The sequence below is a fragment of the Arachis hypogaea genome, chromosome 13 (assembly GCF_003086295.3).
Source record: "Arachis hypogaea cultivar Tifrunner chromosome 13, arahy.Tifrunner.gnm2.J5K5, whole genome shotgun sequence".
Taxonomy (NCBI): domain Eukaryota; kingdom Viridiplantae; phylum Streptophyta; class Magnoliopsida; order Fabales; family Fabaceae; genus Arachis; species Arachis hypogaea.
Genome location: NC_092048.1, coordinates 41,289,467 through 41,313,282, shown reverse-complemented (window position 1 = coordinate 41,313,282; position 23,816 = coordinate 41,289,467). Strand labels below are relative to the sequence as shown.

Here is a 23,816-nt window from a genome sequence, read left to right as displayed (position 1 = left end):
ATAATAAATTTTTTACTATCCTACATATTTTTACAGCTATAAATTTTATACATTCTAAAAGTTAATAACTTTTAAAATTTGTATATTTATTTCTAAATATTTGTATTATTAATTTTTAAATTATTCTACTAAATTTATAATTTTAGATATAAAAATATAAAAATTAATCTCTTAAAAATAATAGAAAAATAACTTATGCCTATTAACCCGTTAATAAATAATTACTTTGTAAATGTTCATTTTAATTTTTTTTGTGGCTACATTTTCATCTTAATTTTATCACACATAACAACAATGTATTGATTTTTAATTATACTGAATTTAATTTAAATTTATTTTTAAATAACTTATTATTTCTAATTTTCTTAATTATTAACGTCAAATTAAGTTTTTTTTAGAAAAAAAATCCTACAAAGTAAAAAAACGGTTGAACAAACTGCACATTAATCTGCTAGGTAACAAATTTTTTTTTGGTCACCTTCTTTAAATTATATTTTTGGACATAGTCTGGGCTAACTGGACTCAGATTCTATGGACAACCACAATCCAGACCCGCAGCCCTATTGCAGAAGCTCGCACTGTAACATTTTCACTGTCAGAATGTCACGCTTCCGACTGCGCCACTCTGATAGAAAGAAGTATTACGACGACTTACATACTTAATAATAAAATAGAAATCTTTGACTCGAAACCGTATCGTTGTTTTCTCTAAAAAGCCGAAAAAATACTTTATCTTGAAAATAAACAAGCATGTACATATATACAAAAGTTCTATATAAGTAGCTTATATAATATACATACAAAACATACAATTCTTATCCTTCTTACATAAGATAATATTGATGGCAAGGGATAAATAAATAATAACTAAAACAACAACATCGAATAAGCAAAACGCAATAAAACTCTTCGTGAGCCTCGTCATCCATCTCCTAAAAAGATAAAGCTGTAGGGGGTGAGAATCTAACCACACGGTCTCACCACGGAGTTTCAAAATTTTTATAAGATATTTAAAGGAAAATCTATTTTCAAGATCCGTGATTATCGATGTCTTATGAATCTTTTAAAAACCGACAGTTTAACCACTCAAAAATTCAAAGCCTTTTTAAAAGAAATCAGTTAAGTATCCAGAAATCCAAAACTCACTTTTCTTATAAAAGAATCTTAAAAGTTTCCTAACAGTATGAATGACCAACCTATTCCAAACATAGGTTCATTAAGCCTATGCTAAACCAGCTTGATATTTCATACTTTACTAAACCTCAATTAGAAACCAATCACGCAATCAACCAACACTATCATCAATTCAGCACCAAAACTCAATCTTAAAAGTACCACACCAAAACAAACACAAACAAAACAGACAAGACAAATCCAAGTATAGATAGCAGTTAAAGACAGTTAAATAGTTAGGCGAACCAAAACAAATTCAAAATCAAACAAAGCATTCAAATGCATATGATGCATGCCTGCCTTATGGCTAATGAGCTCATTTGTCAGTTATATAGCCAACCCGATGTAAAATCTGAGAAATTAATAAATGATTAGCCAGTAAGTTAATTATTAATCTAAGAAATTAGAAAATAAAATTTTATAGTTTAATATAATAGAGCTCATTAAAATGAGAATTTTGACACTAATTTTAAAGAATTTGGCCCAAGATTGAACCGAACAGGCCAAACCGAACGAATCGGGCCCATATTGAACCCAAGGCCCAATCCAACCCCTTATATATGAAGAGCATCAACTCTCCTTCTTCCCAAAGCAAGGAAGAAATGCTGAAGCTTGCATGGAAGACAAACCCTCACACAATAATTCAACCTCACATAACTTTTAATCCGAAGCTCCGATTGACGAGCCGTCAACGGCCATGTGTTCGTCTCGAAATTCTCTACAAAACCCACAAGAAAATTTGGTAAGAAACTTGAGTTTTCTAGCTCAGATCCTCTCACCTCAGTTTCGAAATTTGTTGAGCCTTGGTGTTGATTTAGTGATGTATATGTGATATAAGATTAAATTATATGTTATGGAGGTAAATCGATGGAATCGGTGGTCAATTGACGATGTTAGAAGCTTGAGGTCAGATAATTGTTGCTGAATTTCTGTTTGAAAGAGGTTTGGAGCTTTGGGTATTTTCAGAACGGCGATAATTTGTGGTATTCCGTGCATTAGCGAGAAATCGGCCAAGGTATGGTTTTGGTTTCTCGTATTTAACATGTAATGTCTCGTGAAAACATAGGTTAGATGACCATAGGATAGGTTGGAATGTATGTTTATGTTAATGATGAGATTGGGGATGACTGTGTGTGGCCAGAATGGTCGAGATTTGTGTGTGGCCGAAATAGTCGAGATGGCAAGGTCTGGGTGCGATCTCGCTTGCGTGTTAACTTGAAAATGTGTTCGGATGGCAAGTTGAGGACAGAAGTTCCCTCTCTTGTCATGATGAGGGTGTGGAAAAAGTGAAAAGGCACTCTCCTTAGTATTGTTTTTTCCACATTCTTCTCTAGTTGCAAGGTGGAAAGGCACACTCCTTCGATGTGAAAAAGAACTCTCCTTGGTATATCCTCCAGGAGAAGGTGGAAAGGCACACTCCTTCGATGTGAAAAGGCAATCTCCTTCGTTTATGATCCTCCTGGAGATGCGCAACCTAGAGACAAATATCTGGGATGGCTACCAGATGTGTCGGGTTCTGGCGATTTAACCGACACGTGAGCTCACGGCCAGTAGGACAGGCATGCATCATGTTGCATTTGTTTGCTTTGTTTGGGTGTGCATAATTATTTTAGTTTGCCTATCTGATAAATTCTGTTTAACTGATAACTGTGATACTTGCTGTAACTATTCTTTAAATATGTTTGCCTTGTATTTGCTTGTGTTTGTGATTGTCTTTCTGTTTTGAGTACTTTGGTGGTGGACAGATGATAATGTTGATTTGTTTTGAAATGGGTCGGAGGCTGGGTTGAGTTTATTTGGGCCGGAGGCCAAACTGGTTTGATTTGGGCCATAGACCGTGACTGGTTGGGTCAGTGGTAAGGGTTAAAGTTAAATGAGATAGGAAGTAAACTGCAAGGTTAGAGATATATCGTTATTTGGGCACCTTAGGGAGTTTTACCAAATTTATGGTTCAGTTTATCCCTTTAGGTGTTATAATCTGAGTGTCGGTGTTCTAGGATTGCCTCTGGCTATTCCAGGACCTTATTTATTATATATGTGGGCACCTTAACCATACTGAGAATTCCCAATTCTCATCCCATACAATATTGTTATTTTTTAGATGCAGGTTGAGAAGCACCACTCTGTATTCTGGAGACGCTGATGAAGCGAAGAACTCTTGGGACTCAGGGTCGTATCTTTGTTTATATTTATGTATGTATATAGATTCTCCACCTTGTATTTTATGTTTGTCCCTCTTAGAAGTTGACTCGGAGAAACAAGTTGTCGTTTTCTGCTTTGAGTCATTTTTAGATCCTCTTATATATATACTTGTATGTTTTGACTAGTTTATCTTCGCGAACTGAGTTGGAAGCTTTGTTAATTGTATCTTTGACACTCCCTTTTTATTATTCCTATATATATATATATATATCTTACGTTTTTCGTACGCAAGTTTTCAGTTTACGTGAGCGGTACGACTTTTGTCTTAAACTTTTCTTCACAGGCTCCTCGATATAAATTGCTTTCAATATATATATATATATACTTTTAGAGGTCGTAATACCTTGTCACCTCAACTTTATGACTTAAGCATAAGACTCTACGTGGTAGGGTGTTACACCCGACATGTTCGGTAGCTAACCCGGGCATCGTCCTCTTGAAAACTGGTGAGTGGTACAATACCTCAATCCCCACCATCTACGGGCGGTAATCCACCTCGATCCCCATAGACGTTTTCAATCGGAAAACAACACACACGTGGGCAGTAAATAACTACAATCCCCACAAAATAATTTTCTTTAAAACCTGGTGGGTGGTAAATAACCATGATCCCCACCATCTGCGGGCGAGACACCGCCACGATCCCCACAAACATTTTAAATTTCAAATGCTTTTTATTTATCAAACATGTTTCTTCTCGCTTCAACAATCACAATCAAGTTACTCAAGATATAATACTTTCCGTAATAAATCAAACTCAAGCATAATTCATTATTTTATTAACCAATTCAATATAAACTAATATAATTCTTAAATCCACAATTTTCTAAATAATATTTCAAGCAAAGCCTCGGATTTTATAGAAATTTCGACTGCATCTCCTTTAAAATTCAGACTCTGCCACCCTTTTCAGGTCTCATCCAAACATTCCTCAAACTCTTTTCAACCATTTCCAAATCTCACTCATTTTCCAAGATTCAACCAGTTCTAATATCAAATTATTTTCAAATCAAACTAATTTCAATAATAAATCTTTTTCAAAATTAAACCAGCTCCAATGTTAAATCATTTATAAAATCAAACTAATTCAAAATCAAACCGCTTCCAAAATCAATTCATTTTCATATCTCAAATCATTTCCAAAGCTGATTATCAAATTAACTCCAAAACCAAAAAAAACTATTTTACATAATATTCAACTAAATAACTTTACAAACCAATTTCTCATCAACAACCGCCCACCACTCAGTCCCGCAAACAACCACATCCACAAGACACATAATCACAGAAATATATTTTTCACATCAATATCTATTTATAACAACTCTGTAATATAAAATAAATTTTAAAAAAAATTCCTACCTCGATCGCGGCTCAACTATGCGACAAGACTCTTTAAAAACTTTGATTTTGCAGTAGCAACGTCAAATCTAATCATCCCCACAGCGGCAACAGTTATCAAATGCGGCTGGAAGAACCGAAGCTTAACCCTATCGCAATAAATCCGTAGAATACTCAGCCACAAATAACAGAAACTGATATATCAAGGGTTCCGAAAAGAAATTACTTACTACACTTAGAAAGTAACATAGGAATGAAATGGCAGTGGCTCCAGTGACAACTCCCGACAACCACCCCGTCATTTTTTGGCGACAGAGACTCGGTGACGCAACCCACAATGCCAACGATGTCTGGGCAGTGATGAAGCTCTTGCTAAGCTCCCTGTTCTCTTCCCCCATTGACTCCTGGTTTGTCTCTCTCTCCCTGGGCCTTCACCACTGCAACGACGGCAGCTAAACCCGACGACGACGGCGACGCCACTCGCAACAATGACCGCATGGCGGCGATCAGGTGAGACTCAGCAACAGAAGCATGATGGCGCAAGAACTGTGCCTTATCTCACGCGTCTTCCCTCTATTCGGTTCTGACAACGACGATGGCAACCATGGTGAGACCCGGCAGGATGAGGCTGAATGGTGGCTGGGCGCGGCACACCCCTTCCCTCGACTGCGACGCGGTAACGGCAACTGCTTCCCCTTCTCTTCTTCTCCGTCGGTTCTCTCCTCTAGTTCTCTCCTGTGTGTCAGCACCAGCGATGATGGTGGTGAGCAGCTAAGCAGGGAGAGCGAGGCCCACCGGCACTGGCGCGTCCCCGTTCCTCCCTTATCTTCTCTGTCTCTGTTTCTCTTCTCTCAGTGTGTGTGTGCTTGTGTTGTTGAGTGCTGTTGAGAGTGAGGAAGAGGGTTGGGGGGTTTGGCGGCTGTTGATGATAAAAAGGGGAAGTATGGCGGTGGATGTGAGTAGCGTGAGGGGTTAGGGTTAGTGAATTCTAATTTGGGAATTTAGGTTTAATAGATTAGGGTAATTTTTAATTAGAGTATAATGTATAAATTTAAAATATAATTTAATTCCTTAAAATTACTTTAAAAATATTACTTAATTATCAATTTACTAATTGGCTTTTAATTCAAGTATTCTAATTTAAAATTAGAGATAATATAATTTATTTATTTCTTTATAAAATTAAAGTATTAAATTCTAAAATCTCAATTATTTAAACTAATTCATATAAAATTCTTATTCTTTTAAAATTATTAAGATTTATAATTTAAATATAAAAAATTATTCAATAATTATAAAGTTAAGTAAAATTTCTAATTTAATTATCAAAACTTGATTTAATTATTTTTAATAAAATATTTTCTAAAAATAAAATCTTTAATAAATAAATAAATTGAAATTAGTTCATAATAAGATTTTTCGAAATTTCTGGGTCTTACTCGCACCATCTTCCTCCTCCTTCAACGACGATTGACTGCCCTTCTTCAACGACCAGACCGTCGTATCCATGGCTGCCTTTGATGACCGCCGCAAAGATAGATTGATTCCAATTATAGCTGCTCTAACTGCTTCCCTCCCCCATAGCTCCCCTTCCCACGCTGACACTCGTCGACTAACTCTGCTCCTTATGCGATGTGGAAGGTGACGATGCAACGATATCAATATAGCTTCTTCTCTTTCGGCGAATAGAACAGATGCAAGGGGTCTCAATGTGCCTTCGCAGTTCGTGCACACTAATATTCCGGGATCACAACTCCTCTCCCAACTGGGTTCGCTGATGACACTGCGAGATGAGAAGGCTTGATTAGCTGCGTCGTGGAAGCTAAGTATATTGCGTTTAGGATCACTGCTCCTGCTTGCTTTTTTCCTTCTTTTTTTGGAGATATCTGCTCCTGCTTGTTGATGGTTATTATCTTTCAGAAGTTTCCAATGGTCTTACCAGCGTGGAGGCGGCGGAGAAAGGAACTAATGAAGGAGAACGAAGTAATGAACGAAACGAGCGAAAAACCCAATACCGCTAACACTGTAGCCAATCTCCTTCCGCTCACCAAAAAAAAATCTTCCCGTTTTCTGTAACGGATCTTCAGTGCATTAGCTACATGGCTCAAAATCGAAGCCATTTTCCTTCCCCTTATGATTCTGCCTCCTTGTAGCCGGGCCATCTTCCTTCCGCCTTATGATTCTGCTATGTGTCAACATCTCTCCATCTCTTTAAAACAACATCTGTACCATATAATTCACCATATATATACTAAGTTATACTATATATTATATATGATATGTATATATATGTTATGATTATTTGAGGGAAGGGGGGACCCGGCGCCTATAGTTTGTTTTAGTCGGGCGTTCGGCATCTATGTTTTCACGTCGGGCATTAGTGGTTTTATGTTTGGTGTCCAAAGTGTTTTAGAGAGGGACACCTTGCACTCTTCAAGCTCAGTGCCTATGTTGCTTTCAGAAAATATTAAAACATCAAGTAAATATGATTTCATATATATATAAAAAAAATTCAATTAGCAATCAAGTAATAAAATATGGCTCATTTATGTTTAATTTACCAAACCTTACTTCTCGAGATTAGTTTATAGAAATCAATTCTTCTGATAATCTTTAACTCACGTTCTTCCTAATTTTAATGAAAGAGATATTTAAACTACGATATACAGAATAAACAAATTGTAAGGCCAAAATAAAAATTCTCGCATTGCCAAAACTAATACGGTTATAGAAAGGAGGAAGAAACAAACACTTTAATTGGTTTAAAATCTTTGTTAAAGTTTTTGAATTAATTGGCCGAGCCTCAAAAAACTCACCGACTATCGAGTTTCAATTTAACTTTTGTCTTTCGTTCTTTTTCTTAACATCACGTACGAAGAAAAGAAAAGAAGAGATAGTTCTCAAGATTATGCATAAAGAAGAAAAGGAAAGCAGGAGATGGCTGGAAATGAAGAATCGTGAGAGTTATACGAGTAAATCATTAAAATAAATTAATAAAATATTATTATAATAAAATATTAATATATTAAAATATTATTATCTAAAGATATTATTATTAAATAAAATATTATTATTACTGTAAAATATTATTATTTATTTTTTCACATATTTAAAATCAGCTCATCAAACTAAATCTAACGTGTCACTTGAATTTTGCAAATCCTAACATATATAGCTTAAGAAATTTGTTGTTGAAAATCTGGGTTGTTACACTTAACCTACTCAATTAAAAGATACTATAGAAAATAAAAAAAATTTAAGAATCAATGAAATATCCAAAAAGAATGAGAAAAATACATATAAAAGATAATTTAATTTTGTTAATTGTCCATGTAGTTAGTTAAACTGTCCGTGTAGTTAGTTCTGTTAGTTTTGAAGGTAGGAAACGAATGAAAGAACTAATTCGATTGATAGAATTAAATTATTACTACCAAGATGCATTCTATAAGGAACAATGCTATAGGATCATTACAATTTATTAACTTTGATTAGTAGTTAACCAAAAATATTTAAAAGAATTATGACAAATGATTAGAATAAAAGTATTGGACTATTGACGAAAAGTACTAGCCAATATAAATTAAAATTTCTGACTCTAAAGTTTTTCTCTTCATGCTACCAATGTGAGTTTCTTTTGTTATTAATAATACTCCAATCCCATCACTATTAATTTTAATTTGGGTCTTAATAATAATAATAATAATAATAATAATAATAATAATAATAATAATAATAATAATAAACTCAACAAGACTTCTGAATCTTGTTAGTTCAATGGGAAAAAAAATACTAAACGCATCTGACGACTTTTGGTTTATTTGGAAGAATGCAACAATGGAACAGAGTAATGTGGCTGCCATTGTTATAAAAAACAGAAAGCAGTTAAGTAAGGAGAGGGTTCTTCACTTCACGTCATATGCATACAGTTATCTTAAATGGACAAAGTTTTGCATATTGGAATTGGATGTCTATTATATAGCTCTAGATCTCTCTATAACGAATCAATGAAATTCAACCAACACATTGCAAAAGAGAATTGAGAGTTTACTTTTCCAGAGGAGTAAAACATTTGGTAGCTCTCCATTAAATTTAATAACACAAGAATAAAGATGCAGAAATTAATATGAAGAATCATATCATACATACATACATACACCCTTTTACACAATTTCTTAATTCGTCTATGCAATTTCCTACACTCGAATGAATAATAATAATATTCATCGACCGAAACAACATAATAACAGATACTAATACATATATAATTAATGAACATACAATGGTATATATGTATATACCATGAATCATGGAAGAAGAAGAAAAAGAATAGAATAATTAATAATTAATTTGGCATGCGAAGAACAAAGACAGAAGGCAGATCGAGTGGAACTTGAAAGAACAATTTAGAAGGTGGAGCTACAACATTATTGTTCTTGTTGATTCTGTTTGGTGGGAGTGTTAACCTTTGTTTCTTTGGAGCTGGTGGGCATTCCAATGGAGTAGTCAACGTTTGAGAAGGAGAAGTGGGTGTGCGGCACTCTTCTTCATCTTCTTGTTCTTCTTTTTCGGTTATTGTTGTTGTGTGTAGATTGGGTAGGTCCTTCACATGTTTGAAGGAACTTGAAGAAGCAGCAACGGTTCTTATTGGAGTAATTGGCCGAAACTCTTCTATGATTTCCAGACCCATTATTTGATCGATTCGGAGGGGGCACCGTACCAATAATAATAATATAATTGGTTTTGGTTTTGGTTTTGGCACCCTATGATGAAATTTTTGAATACTAGTTAGTGGCAGCAAAATTGGATTTAGAGAGAGAATAGAAACTGAGGCGCTCTGGATGAGAGATTCTGAAAGAAACAGAGAATAGAAAAGGGGGACGGTGGGGTGGAGTGGGGGCTTTACTGTATTGTGGGGTATGGCCTTATGGAGTTATGGGTATACAAGCACATAATGAATCATTTACCGTCTAAAAAAGAAAAGTTAATAGAGTTGTTACAAACTAACTTGAATTCTCTTATAAACAGACCAATAATACATAAACCGTAAATATTATTATTTTAACCCAGTATTTAATCAGTAATAATTTATATATATATAAATATATATTTATTAGAATTTATATATATAAATTAATAAAATATATTTATTAAAGATAATTTAATATTTATATTTTATTAAATAATAATCAAAATTACTAAAAGTTATTAACTTCTAAATATTTTTTCTTATAAACAAGATAAGTGTATACTAAAATTAATTATTAATATAAAATACTTATTGAAATAAAAAATACTCATTAAATATAAATTAAATTATACATATATTGATATAAAAATACATAATAAAAAAGAGTTATTAACTATATCAACAAGACTTCTGAATCTTGTTAATTATACTCTTTTTTGTTATAATAATACTCTTTTTTGTTATTAAATATTTTTTATATTTTGTATATTAAATAATCTTTCAATAGTTACTTAATATATATATATATATTCAATAACAAAAAAGAGTTTTGTGAAAGTATTGGGACAATGTTTTGTCGATAACAAAAAGAGTTACTTAATATATTTTGTCATTTTAATGAGACAATGTTTCATACATTAGGAGAAGTAGATAAATAATTAATGAAAGTGTTAAATTAGAATCATCATCAGTAATGCATGTGGATCTTTCGTCATGACAATATAAATTAGAAGTTTAAAGTATTATACATTTATAAAAAATTATAAATAAATTGTTTAATAATTTTTTGATACAAAAAGAATAACAAAATTTTATTATCAGTTGAAAATGCTTTAATATAAAAATTCTCATAAAAAAAAGAGAGATAAATTGTGATAAAGAAGTAAACATTCTTCTAGTTGCGGAGAACAAAAACATAATTAAAATATCTACAGTTGACCAAAATCACAGTATAATTAAAACATCGAAAGATGTTCAGGTATTTAAAAATTATGAAAATAATGAGATCTTATATAATGTTATTAAGAAAGACAGAGACTGAATTTTTTTTTAATTAGACTTTTATCACATTAGATTTTTTTTATGAAATCTTTTAATAAAATAGTTTTCGTTACAAAGAATATTATATTCTCTTTCTTAATTAATTTTTTATTTTGCAAAAATTTTTTTGACAAAATTTTTAACAAGACATATCTTTGATGACATTTAAAAAAAATGTTATAAAATAATTATTATTGTCAATGTCTTATCATAGAATATTATCATAGATAATGAAATATGAAACATTACCATACATAATGAAATATGATATAATATCAATTAATGTGGCATAAGTTTCATAATGTGTTTTCATTAATCAATAAGAGAGTTAGATAAATAATATCATACTATTATTTACTTTAAGAACTTTATCTATAAATAAATTATAAAAAAAATTTAACACACATTAAATTCACAAAAATAAGTAATATAACCTTCATCTTGTGTTTAATTTTTGTGTGTTATATATGTTTGTGTAATATAAAAAATTTATTTTCATGAATGATCAAATATTATATTATAAAGATATTATTAAGATATAACTTTTTTATATTTTTTTATTTATCTATTTTCATCCTTATTTTTGTAACAAAAATAATTTAATGTTAATTATTCTTATGGTCTTTGTACGAATAATTTGAGTCATCTCATATTGTGGATATACCTATGAAAATACTAGAAAAGACACTATAAGGGACAATTATTTACGAGTGTCATGTTGTATTAATCAATGAGAAAACTTTTTTAATTAATTAATTTATTTTGTATCTTTAAAATATTTGTTAAAATTATAAATTAAAAAAATTTATTAAAATAAAGTTAAGTTTTTAATATATTTATTTTATATTTATTAAAAATTTTAAATTTTTTTATTAACATACTGTTAAGATATGTGTTAGTTAATTTTTTTTATTTATCTATTATTTTATTATACATAAAAGCGTATAAAACATATGAAACTCGTTAAAAATAGAATAAAGAAATTAGGAACAAGCTAAGGAGGCGTGTTGTGTTTGTAAATTGCGCGTTTGTTCAGTCGGTAATGAATAATGGGTGAGGAAAGGACATAATGGAACACATCCTAGATCGATCTGATACACATTGTCGGCTTATAGAAGGAAAAAAAAAAAAAAGGGTTAAAATTATCTATAGCGTTTGTGAGATCTATAAAAAAATTAATTAGGACTTTATTTTAACATTAACACCCGTAAAATGTGAATTTCGAGTATAAAACTTTATACTGTAACCACTATTAAAGTTTTAGCATTAGATATTTCTATTAACTTGACAATAGGTATATTAATTATATTTATCTTACATGTCATCAGAAATAAAAAGAATTATTATACATTGAGAAAGAAAAAAGTTGAAAGACTAGTAATTTTAGTTTAGCAGCTAACTTTAAACTTTTAGCTTATATTTTTAAATATTATTTTATATTATTGATTAAAAATAATAAATTATATTAGTTTTATAGTTTTATCTTTTGAAAAAAATTAAAAAAAATTAATATTGCATATCTAATATTATTGTCAATATTTAATATCAAAACTATTTAAAATTTTTAAAGATAAAAACATTTAAAACTAAATTTAAAAAATTTAAAATTCAAACCCAATAAAAAATTATTTTAATAAACATCATGTTAGATTATTTAATAATTTATTATAGTGTTGGTGGAAATTCAGTACTATAGTCCTGTTTTCTAAATTCTAACATTACTTTTATATTTTTTCTTAGACCGGTGTGCTCAAAATGAGTCCTTCTAGTTCTACCTTATTATGGTGTCGGAAGCCAAACTTTATTGTAATTAATAATAAAATGGAGTCATCAGAGAGTAGTATTGGGTTTTCTCCTTTTTTATAATTATTTAATAAATTATGATTTTTTATTATTTAATATTTGTTTCCACATATTTGTTTAATTTCATTTAAAAATATAAAATAAAAAATTATATTTTATTAAATAATTGAAAAAAAAAAATTGAAGGATCTATTCCCTTAGGAGCTACGACAGCAACATTATTGTGGTGTGGAGGTGATCTGCGTTGCGGTTCTGACAAATACACTTTGCTTCGCTGTCTGTGCATGAATGAACCACGTTAAATCATATCCATTTTAAAACTTCAAGTCAACTCCACTGTTGCTTTTCCTCACGTTCCCCTTCCTCGCATTTTCCTCCACCTTCCTTTGCTTATTATTCTTTCCAACCATTCTTTTCTTTTCTTTTCACTACTTCCCCTCATCATTGTATTTTTAGTTGCCTTTTTTTATACATAAAAGCTGCTTCCACAATCATGTGCCCCTTCATGAAATAAGTGTAAACAACTAAAGAATTTTTTGTGAAATATTTTAATTTTTAATAAATTATTTATTTTTAAAAGTTTTTTAAATTATTTTTATTTGACAGACTAATCTCTTTATTATTTTTAATTAAAATTTTAAAATGTGTATTAAATAAATAAGTTTTTCATAAATTTTAAATTTAATTTTAATATACTTATAGTTTAAAATAGTTTTACACATATATCTAATGATATAATATCACATGAGTAAAAATAACTGATGTCTTTATATTAATCGCATAAATATTCATAAAAAAAGCGAATATAATTATACGATTGTATTAAACATTTTGTACTGTCAATGTATTAAAATTAAACTTTAAATTTTATTATATAATAATTAAATCTCAAAAATATAATTTTTATGATAAATTAACCCTTTTAAAATAACAGAGTGGCCAATTTGTTCTACATAAGTGATTTCAAAAATAATTAAAGAATAAAAATTTATTAAAAGTTAAAAACATAATCTAATTTTTTTTTAAAAAAAAATCAATTTGAGTATTTATTCTAAGATGGTTTAATAACCTTTTTTATTAGCCTCTTTATTCTTTATGAGATAGATTAGTTGCATACAAAATTTTAATAGATGAATAACATACATAATTTCGAGAAATATGAATTTTTTTTTATTATGTGGTAAATGATTACTGTTTTAACGGATAAGCTGGGAATCTCTTGTGCTAAATTTAATTAACTAGAAAATGCATAGTCTCCACCTATTTCTTGCTGCGGCATATAACGAATCCCAAAGATAATCACAGGAATATTTAAAATGCTTCCAATAATAATGTTTGCATTTTTGTAGCTTTAGTTTACGGCAATGGTAATTGATAATAATGTTGCAGCAGCGCAGACCATGCTTGGTAATAGCTACGTTATCCTCTTAATTATTGGATTGTTTCTTATGAATCTGATTCCTATAATTTCCCCGTCTGAACCAAGATTCGGATCAAATTAAACTTCATTATTAAGCATGATGTATATGTATAACTATTCATCGTACAATATTAACTTACTTATGAATTGTATATTATATAATAATAAGAAAAAAGAACGTGGAAGCCACCGCATTGTTGAGTTCATGAGCTGTCACATTTGGAAACAACTCTTACCTAGTTACCTGTAATTCCTCATTCACCGGATCGGAGACAGACTTTTTTTCTTAACAATAGTTTGTCAAAATTCGACCGAAAAGAGAAGAGAAAAATTTGGGGATGTAGCAAGAAATATGTATTTGAGAAAGAGCAAGGAAAAAAAAAATCTTACAAGACATTATTATTTTGGTTCTTTTTTGGTATTATAAAAAATATAACTATTTGTGTTTTTTTTAAGTTAATTTTTTTTATCTAAAAAATATAATTATTTATGTATAATTTTTTATTAACTTAAACTTAAAAATGATTTTGTAACTAATAAGGTTAAGTACGATTTTAATCCCTAAAGTATAGGATGAAAACTTTTTTGTCTCCAATCTTTTTTTGCATACAATATCTTTCGAACTAAAATATCCTTCTCTTCTTCCTCTTTTTCATCACATCATCTCTTCTTCTTCTTTATCAGAACCAAAAACAGAAGAGAGAGACCCAACCACCGTCGCACCCAACCCTTCCCCTCCTATTTGGACTCTCCCTCCTCCTCTCTCCCACCGTCAAAATCTTCTGCCACATTATCGCCATCACTCCTTCTCACTCCATCGAGCAATGTCTCCACAACTCCTCTCTCTCCATCACTTCTTCCAACATCGAGCAACTCCTCAAGCTTTCCTACGCCTTTTCCGTGCAGGCCGTCAAGTTTTTCCGCTGATCTGGCCGTCACTAAATCAGGATTTGACAGAATGGGTGAGGAAGAAGAAGTCCTCTACCTCTGGTTGAGTCTCGAACTAAAGGCAGCACCTAGCCTTGCAGCACCTCACATTCGCTGCCGCTTGGCCCTCACCCTCGTAGCGCTGCGACTCGCGCCCTAATTTAACCTCACTACGACTCACCCTCGCCTCGCAGCACCTCCCCCTCACCCTCGTGCTCCTCGTCGTCGTCGGAGAGGTAGTGGTGGTGATCGTGTTCCTCGCGTTTCCAGCTTCACTGCCGTGCCTCCCTTTCCCTTCTCTTCTTGCCTTCCGCCGCCCTTCCCCTCTCATTCCCTTCCCTTCCCTCTATTTTTTGTTAACATTTGTTTTGACGTTGATGATGATGATTTTCTTATTTTTTGTTAATGATAAGGATTTTAGTGATAAATTACTGTTTTAATTCATGAACAGATGGTGAATAAATAGTGATAGGGTGATAGTGGGTGAGATGGTGATGGTGATGGTGACGGTGATGGTGATAAAAAGAGAAAAAAAATTTTTTATCATTTAAAAAATTAAATTGTCCAAAAAAATAAATTTAAAATCACATTAAATTTTGAAAACGATTTTGTATAAAAAAAAATTAAAAGCAAAAAAAAATTCAACTTAAACTATAAAAACTAAAATCGTAATTAACCCTAATTAATATTATATTATCGTCACTAAGGATCAAGACACATCATTTACAAGTATATCTTCAAAATAGTAATAGCATCAGTACTATAGATTACTATATAATATACACCATGACTAATAAAAACTCTAAGTGCATAGTATGGTAAATAGAAAAATAATAAAAAGATGAAAATTTATTCAAATAAATAGTTAGATTTTATTTAAAAAATATTATTTTATTTTTATTATTATTTTAAAGTAAATTCATATTTTTTTATTCTTTTGACAGAAAACCCTCTTTTTGGTATAATTATTCAAATCTCTAATGTGTAAGACCAAATTTAGAAAAACAATATTTGCACCACCTTGTGAATTTTGGCTGCCAATATAATTATTAGCTTCTCACCCTTTTGCCATGCCAAAAATATGCGCTTTATTTGAGATTAATAACACGTCCATCAATCTTGCATTTCATTCGCAAAAAATTCTCCTCCAAGATAAATTGAATCGAGGCTTCCAAGAGAAAAATATCTGCATTATTATCGCATTCCGAAACTTTGATAATTTAATGCGTATACAATACATGTAATAATATTTCTCCAGTGGAGTGAAAAGGATATATAGAGAGAGCTAGCAAGCTAAGGTACATGCATGCCACATTCTTTACAGGGCCAGATCTAGAGAACGAGTAGAGTTATTTAATTATAGTACGTAGTCCAAATTATAGAAGCTTTTGCTTTAGATCCAGATCAAATAATCATAATTCATAAGCTATATATGCTGATGAAAAAGCAAAAAAGCTGCCCAACTCACATGATCATTTGTCTCTGAAGGAACATAATTTCCGGTGTGGAAACTTGTATACGATTTATTATTATTATTATTATTATTATTATTATTATTATTATTATTATTATTATTATTATTCTTTGAATGCAAGGACATATTATGCATGTTTGCTTGCTTAATTATTTGAGGTGGGATATATTTTTGGTGACTTTTGAGGTGGGATATATAATTATATAAGGAAAACTCTTTTCTTTTTGGTTAATAATCGAATTAATCTTTAAATGATGAATTATTCTCTAAATTTGTCCTTTAAAAATTTTATCAATTAAATTAGTCTTTTAAAAAAAATAATTAATTTTGTCCTTCTCTTATCTAATTGTTAGTTTTCGTAAACGATTAATGATATAGAATATTAACTGATAGCATACATAACACTTAGTATGTCTAATTGAACGCTGAATAAATATGTTTATGAAAATCTATTAATTTAGTCAATTTTTTTATTATATAAACCATAATCCTAATATAACCTAATGACACTAAATTGATAGATTTTTATAGATATATTTATTTAGCATCTAATTAGATATATTATGTGTTATGTATGACGTGAGTTAACATTTCATGTTATCAATTATCGTTGATAAAAACTATTAATTAAATGACTGAAGGATAAAAATGATTAATTTATAATCTTTGAAAGATCGGTTTGATTGATAAAATATTTCAATGTCGAATTTGAAGAATGAACTATTTTTTAGGACTAATTTAACTATTAACTATTTTTTTATTATTCCACTAGACATTTAATGATGTTTTTAATTTGTTTTTTTTTTTAATTTCGTTTTCTAGGCAAAATTTTGGAACATCAACTAACTATATATACTTCTATTTTAAACTAAGTTGTGGTTTTTACTCTTTTTTTTTTTTTCAATATTAAAACTAAACATATTTATGATTACATACATCAAGATACATTAATTATACGAAGAGAAATGACAGTACTTAATAAATAATTTAAAATAAAGAAAGTAAAAAAAGTAGAAAAGTGTTAAAAAAATAATGTTGCAAATCATGATGAATGTAAATTTAGATGTCTAATTTAGAATTCTTAGAGGGATGTATGTGAGACTAGGTTAGGCTTGCAAAAAGCTAATAAGAATAAAATTATCAACAAAGAAAGGAATCCACTATGATGGCGCAGTGTTGGATCGGTTGGTGTTAGATACTGGCGATCCCAAAACTTGCCAAATATGATAAATTATAATATTAATAAAATATAATCCATCTTAAGGTGTATGTGTTTGGATTAGTACTTGCATTCCAGACTACATTTTACATGGATTTTGTTTTACAAATTTAATTTAATTAATTTGTTCAAAGTAAAAAAACAGAATATTTGAATACTTCAATTCTATCTAAAAGGTAAGTTTTATTTTGGTAAATGAAGTAAGATTATTTTAATTGGTTTGATTTATATTTTTTTGTTGAAATGACTCTTTCTTGTTTGTGTTTGGTACGGGACGACTACATATTTGAATGGGTTAAAATGTAAAGACTCTGATAACCCGCTCTACGGGTCAACCAAATTGAAATTTCCATTGGACTGGGACTTAATCAAACTTGGTCGCATTCTAGTAAATCATTGGGTAATATTTGGGAGTCAATACAAGGTCAATGGTCTTCTATGAGAATAAAAAACTTGTGGGATGCCATTATTGCCTCTTAGAAAATGTCCCTGACCTAAAAACGTAGCTAAAAAAAAACTTGCCACCCTCCCTTGTCACCCTTCCTTGTCCTCATGAGTGCTACAGGGAGGCTGGAAATACTCCGGCCAACCATCAAACCACTGACCAGGAGCATAACTTGGTCTCCAGATTCCCGATTTGTATCAAATTTATTTAGAAATAAAATTGGATCCGAGATGTTTATGCCGTTTGAAGAACGAGTGGAAAATTATTTGAAACAAAAAAGTTATGCCCATCGAAAGTTTGGGGTTTGAAAATGTAATCCTGTAACTTTTTAAACTTAGTAAAATTTTTGGTAAAAACGTACTTCGACGCGCACGCATGGCCGACGCGCATGTGTCACTCACGATTTTTACTCTCTCACGCGTCGCTGTATTGATGCAGGTGCGTGGTACAAATTCCAGAGAGTTGTGATGGTAGCGTGCCGGTTTTCTGCGAGGAGCACAAAACGCATCCACGCGTACGCATGACTGACGCGCACGCGTCACCCTACCTCTCTACTTCCCACGCGTGGGCATGGGTGACGCTTACGCATCACTTGCTTTTCTCCGCTTCCCACGCATGCGCGTGGGCGACGCGCACACGTGACCCCGTTTTCAACAAAGATTGATTTTTGAGTTTTTAAAGCCGAATTTCAGACTTCTAAGCCTCCATTTTCATCCTTTAAGTTCTAAATTTTTATAGTATGCCTAGTAATGAGAAGAAGCTAGGAAATGTGATAACTTGTTGATGAAGAAAGGCTTTGAGTAATGAATTGTGATTGAGAAAGTGCAGAAATGATGGTTTGAAAATGAATGTGACGTGTGATCCCGGGTAGTAGGCAGTGGCGTTATCCACTTGCTCCGGGTATGAGATGGGGAATGAGAATTATGATAAATGAGTTTAATTATAGAGTTTTGAATGAATGTATGTCTGTGATACCTGGATAGTAGCAAGGGTCGTGGTTCGTCCCGCTTGCTCCGGGTCATTGTTGGAGAATTGGTAATAATGAAGAGTGATTATGAATGAATGTAGTAAATGAATAATGATGGAAAATGTTGAATGTAAGTATGCTTGTATTTTCTCTCTGGTTGTAAGGGTGACAGGGCACCGATATCCTCTAATGGTGACAAGGCATAGATATCCTCTAATGGTGATAGGGCACGGATTCCCTCTAATGGTAATAAGGTGCAACAGAGAGACTGTGCCCGGGTTAGCTACCGGACACGTCGGGTTGGCTTGATAACCGACAGATGATATCATCAGCCATAGGACAGGCATACATCATTTGCATATGTTTGAATTGTTTGGGTTTGTCTATTTGTTTTGGATTGCTATATCATATATGATATGTTACCTGATTATGTGCTACTTATTCTACTTGTACCTTATTGTGTATTCCTTGCCTATATTTCTTGTATTTGTACAACTGAGAGGTACCTCATGCTGGTGTCGGTTGACGCTGAGGGCTGTTCTTGTTGAGATGGAGTAATGATATGATTAATTTAAAATGATGATTATTGAATGAGGTGATTCGAGCTCCTTGGGTAGACGCAGTGAAGTGATTTCACTTGCTCCAGGTGAGGATATGAAGTATTGATATAGAATTGCTGAGACAGAATAACTGGTGATGGTTTGGCTTATGTTCTGATTCTGATTTGTTGGGGAGTTAAAAAGTTGGGAAGCATGAGGAATATGAATCAGATTTAGCATTTCCTTATGACAGTTGCCTATTTATGAATTAGCGAGGACATAGGATGAATATTTGGTGAAAGAAAGTTTAGGATGCTTAGTGAGTTTTTATTACAATGCATTGTATTTATTTGGCACTTTTACCGTACTGGGAATCCATGGGTCGAGGGTTCTCATTCCGTATATATCCCTTGTTTTTCAGATGCAGGTCCAGGTGCTCAGTAGTGAGCTGTGGGTTGTCTGAAAGACGGTGAAGACCTCTAAGATCTCTTATTTACGTTTGCTTAGATTCTCTCCACTTTTGTTTTTAAAGAACTCATTCTATGTATTTAATCCTTTTGAAAACTTGCCCATAGATGCCCTTGTGTATTGTTTGGGAGAGATTAGGAGATATGGTTGCCAAACTGCTTTTATACTGTACCCTAGCCGGCCTAAACTTCGCGGGTCGCGACTAGTGGCTAATTATATATATAATATATATATTTTTTGTTTTATCTTATTCTTCGCGACGAAATTATCTTTATATCGTCTCAATTCACACTTTACCTTCTTTTTGTCGGTACGTGAGCGCTACAAATTCACGATTTTATTTTTACTCCTTTTCATCCTTCTCGATTAATACTCCTTTCAATTATACTTATAAACTATGTATTAAAAATTCACCTTGAGATTCGTACCACCTTATTATCATTGACTTATGACTCGAGCGGATTTGAATATTATGGTGTTACAATTGACTTGGGCAACGACTTTTACCTGGTGAAGTTCTCCACTAAAGAGGACCTGAACCATGCCTTTTTAGAAGGAGAACAACAACCAAGAGTTCCAGGAACTATATGTAGCAGAAAACTCACAAGAGGAAAAAAAAGGAGAAGGACAAGGCAGTTGTACAACAAACCAACAACAATTTTGGACCATGGATGGTGATTCAAAAGTAGATACCAGAAAAGACTCAAAAGAAAATAATGTAAATGATAGAGAAGGGACAAGTAAGGCCTACGAAAGAGTTAAGAGAGGAGTTAACAACACAAGATTCAGCGTCCTTGAGAATGAAGACTTAGAACAGGAAGAATCTGAGCCACAAACTAAGGAAGATCAAGGAAACGAATGTCCAGGCCAACACTGAGACTATACAAAAATAGATACCAAAAGGAAAGAATGAAACACAAAAGCAACAGATGTCAAATACAAGAAACACTGAAAAAGAAAAATACAACCAGACTAACCAAAATAAAGTCACAGCAGAAACCAACAAGCATGACCTCAGCCAAAGTCCTCTAAACATCAGACGCATCCCTGTCAATAAGCTAGAATATACCAATCCAAATGTAGCAGTGTCTAACAAATCCATTAAAAAAACAACAGAGTCTCACCACAAAGACAATTGGATAGAAGAAGAACATAAAATCTAGAACACCTGCAGCATGGAGATGGAGAAAGAAGCTCACAACACCCCCACTTTAGAAAAAGGAAAGCCTCCAGATCCAGAAGCGCCTGCCAAAATTAAAAATGTTATTGAGCCAAATAAAAAAGGAAAAGACCCTATGGAAATAGACATGCAAATAAATATAAAAAAATTGGTGGAAGAAGTAGACTTTAATACACCCTCCCTAGAGAGAATGAAGGAAGACACGGTTGCTGATATGCAACTCTAACTCTATCACCTCCCCATTATGATTATTATGTCATGGAATGTAGGGGTGTTCAAAACTGATCCGGACTGAACTAAACTAATGGACCGAACCGAAAAAACTGAAAACCGAACAAAACCGAAAACCAAAAAAATCGAAAAAATGTGTTTTGCTGTTTTTTGCAGTTCGGTTCGATTTTCGGTTCTGACCATGAAAACCCCAACCGAACCGAACCGAATCGGAGAAGTAAAAACCCTAAAAAAACCAACCCACCCCACCCCCACCCCCAATTCTCAAATGAGCGTTGTGGCTGCGCGACCTAGCCCCCACCCCCAATTGAAACCTAGCGCTCTCTTGAATCTCTTCCACAATCTCGCTCTCTGCACCCAGTCACCCACGTTGTTGAGTCTCGAGGTCGACGGCGAAAGACCGTTCCTCCCAGGCTCCCACCACCTCGAAGCCTTCCTCCCAACGCCGAAGCCGTTTCACCCACTGCTCCCAGGACCTTTTCACCCACCAGTGCACCACGGTCCACGAAGCCCCAGCCACAGCCAGCACCACCGTCACAGGCTCGCACCCAGTGGACAGAGGACCGTTTTTGGCCACCGACGCAGCAATAGCACAGCACGACGCCACCATCCACTGACCCAGCAGGCCAGCATAGCACCACGCCAGTGACGCCACCAGCCAGTAGCGTTTCTGACCACCACCCAGTCAGGTATGTAATTTAACTAATTTTTATTCAATAATCATTGATTCATTGTTGCGGTTTGTTGGCATTGTTTACTTTATTGTTGGTATTGTTGTTGTTGATTTATTGTTGCTGACTTGCTATTTGTTGATTCATTGTTTACCAATTACTGTTTATTGATTCATTATTGTCATACAGTTTTGATTTGACACTATTGCATTAGGAGGAGAAAGGTTTCAAGGTAATAGAAATGGCTAAAATAGGAGAAATGTTAGAATTAACTACTTGAGTTTGTATGATGACACTGGATAGATTTGAGAAGCTAAGAAAAGACTCAAAAATTTTAATTTAATTTCAAACTATATATTGTTTGTTTTGCAGATCTCAATTAACTTAGAACAATTTGATTGTAACTTTTGTGTCATGGGCATCGTCAACGGCACCAGGTGCACTTGTTGGTGCCGGGTTGCTTGATCCTATACAGAAGCTGTGTTCTGGTGGTTGTGATAATACTGTGAAGGTATGGAAGTTGAACAATGGATTTTGGAAGATGGACTGCTTCCCGGCTCTTCAGATGCATACAGATTGGGTTCGAGATGTTGCTTGGGCACCTAATTTGGGGAATGGCAATAGGTGACAACGGTAGAGCCTTAAAATTATCAATTTAGAATTATGGAGACTTTTTCATTTTGGAATATAATTGACATCTTGTTGCTTTGCATATTATACAGTTAAGTAATTGTGCTTGATAATCCCTTCCTTGAATTCCATTTGATAATTTGTGCTTGCAAGAATGAAGTTGATTAGTGTGAGCTTTTCTCCTTGTATGAGTTAGAAGGATATGATTCAGGTATATAATGAGACATTTCATAAGAATTTTGGAATTTTGTCCTGGCAATTGCGTAAATTATGACGGTTGTGTTAAATTTTAGACTTGCATTTGTAAGCATTACTACATGTGCTATGTTTTATTTGCAATTCATAAAGTTAGCAGTGGCATAAATGTATTGGTCCTCACATATCTGTCATGCTTGCCAGCGAAATTTATATTTGTTCCTCGAGGATTCTTGTGATTCTTAGTGGCAAGATATTTTTCCCTTCTTGTACTCCATCAGATGGAGCTTTTTCGTTGTTCATTCCATTGATCCATTTTGTAATCTTGATCTAGGATCAAGATTAATTGCTTACTTGATTACGAGGTAACATGTAACTAAACTATTTTCAAGTATCATATTGGAGTGAGAAACTTGAAATATCATGTTTTGAATGAGAATGAAAGGTGACGTGATCACAATTGCTCCTTGATAAAGATGTAGATTCAAATTCATCTTCAACTACGATGGAACTTGATGTTTTTTTTGCAACTGTTGTGATCACTTAGCAGTGGTTAACTTTGTTAGCTATTGTGTATTTGTAGTGAAATAGTATGGTAGTATTTTTTTTGAATTGATTGAAAAAATCGATCAAACCGAACCAAGCCAAACCGAATTTAATTGGTTTGGTTTGGTTTGGATGGCTTCGGTAAAAAAATCGAACCAAACCAAACCGCATTTTAATTAGACGATCGGATCGAATGACTTTTTCATCAAAAACCGAACAAACCGCACCGCGAACACCCCTAATGGAATGTAAGGAGTGCGGCTAGCAACAGTTTTAGGTGTACCCTCAAAGAGTTGATGAGACAGAACAGACCTGACATTGTCATTCTTGTTGAAACTAGAATTAGCAGGAGAAATGCCAAAAGTACTATCAAGAGTC

The 23,816-nt window shown here is 32.7% G+C and overlaps 1 long non-coding RNA gene across 1 annotated transcript; it reads right to left on the bottom strand.

Annotated features, from left to right (window-relative positions):
• Positions 1-799: 799 nt before the first annotated feature.
• On the bottom strand, positions 800-5,703 carry LOC140178141 (uncharacterized). Its single transcript, XR_011870384.1, has 3 exons — positions 4,947-5,703; positions 4,738-4,865; positions 800-932 (listed from the first exon to the last, which is right to left on the bottom strand). It is a non-coding gene; the product is annotated as an uncharacterized lncRNA (long non-coding RNA).
• Between the last annotated feature and the right edge of the window lie 18,113 nt (positions 5,704-23,816).